At 46.1% G+C, this 1567-nt stretch overlaps 1 protein-coding gene across 1 annotated transcript in view; it reads left to right on the top strand.

The window, feature by feature from the left end:
• The window catches only part of SAMD12 (sterile alpha motif domain containing 12), a 375957-nt gene that overhangs the window by 34907 nt on the left and 339483 nt on the right, over nucleotides 1-1567 (top strand). The window lies entirely within an intron of this gene.

Raw genomic sequence — 1567 nt, 5'->3', positions numbered from 1 at the left:
CAGTTGCACTTAGGTCTGAAGCTCCTAACAGGTCTATCTAGGCTGTGGCTAAAATGTGGACATCATCAGTAGGTTGTTGATTGTATCTGAGTGTGGGAATGGATGGCTCCTGTTAAGGAGAGCATGGAGAGCAGGAAGGGAGCCCCTGCCTCACTTCTGGGAAGCCAGCCCTCATCTCTCAGGTGTCACATACCCTCTCGGAAGCCTGGTAAGAGGAAGCCCTGACCTGAATGGGATGTTGAGTAAGGGAAGAATTGTAGAATTGCAGCAGGTAGCCAAAAGGAAAGCATGCAGAGGGGAGCCTGGGTGGCTCAGTCTGTTAAGCATCCAACTCCTGATTTCTCATGGTTTGTGAGATCGAGCCTCACATCCGGCTCTGTGCTGGGATTCTCTCCCTCTCTTTCTGCCCTATGCACGTTGTGTGTGTGTGTGTGTGTGTGTGTGTGTGTGTCTCTCTCTCTCTCTCTCCTCCAAATACACATTTAAAAACATACATAAAGGGGAAAAACATATATAAAGGGATGCATGCTGAGAATGGGGGGCAACTGAAAATGTAGAGTAAAAGGTTATCAATGAGGTAGAGTCTTGAGTGGTATGGAGGAGTGAAGGTTCTGGCCCTGTGTCCTCTGAGGCCAAAAGGAAGGGGATAGGAATTTAATTAAACTTGCAGGGGTGGAGTCCTAGGGAGGTGAGAGAATTTACTACCAGAAACCTCAAAACACACACACACACACACGTATCGTGTGCACATGCACACCCAGCCTCACACACGCCAAGTGGTTCATGGAGGTCATCTGCGGGGAATGTATGGTTGCTGTAACATTCACTATTTCTTTGATGAATACTGGGTACATTGGAAGGGCTCAGTACGTATTTGTTCAACAAATAATTATGCTCAGAAAGGGGCTGTAGATTTTATTTATGATCCTATCCATGTTAGAGGATGTGGAGAGAGTAAGGCAGGAAACAATCAGGAGGCCCTTTGACTCCCTTGAATCCTCCACTTTGGTCTTTCCTTCTTTCGTGTAGCAATAATAACTCTGGGGATTTTGTTTTGTTTTTGTTTTTGTTTTTTTAATATTTTATTTATTTTTTGAGAGAGAGAGAGAGAGAGAGAGACAGTGTGATCAGGGGAGGGTCAGAGAGAGAGGGAGACACAGAATCCAAAGCAGACTCCAGGCTCTGAGTCAGCTGTCAGCCTGACACAGGGCTCGAACCCACGAACTGCAAGATCATGACCTGAGCCAAAGCCAGACACTCAACCGATTGATAATAACTCTGTTTTAAAATAACTTGTCCTTTTGTCTGCCTCTTCTCTTGGACCATTAGACCTTGGAAGGGAACATCTTTCATATACAAATCCATGTTTCCAGAATCTAACCCAGGGGATGGTACATAGTACATGCTCAGCAAATAGTTTTACAGTCAGTGCAAGCCGGGGTACCTGAGTGTATGCTTGAATAGACTCCGAGGAGGAGGGAATGAGCACTCTTCCAGATGGAGGCAGAGACAAGAAGCTGAACTGCAGGGGTTGAATTAGTTGCATGTGTGGGAGGCAGTAACGAAG

The sequence above is a fragment of the Suricata suricatta genome, chromosome 15 (genome assembly GCF_006229205.1).
Source record: "Suricata suricatta isolate VVHF042 chromosome 15, meerkat_22Aug2017_6uvM2_HiC, whole genome shotgun sequence".
NCBI lineage: Eukaryota > Metazoa > Chordata > Mammalia > Carnivora > Herpestidae > Suricata > Suricata suricatta.
This window is presented reverse-complemented; position numbering and strand designations above follow the sequence as displayed.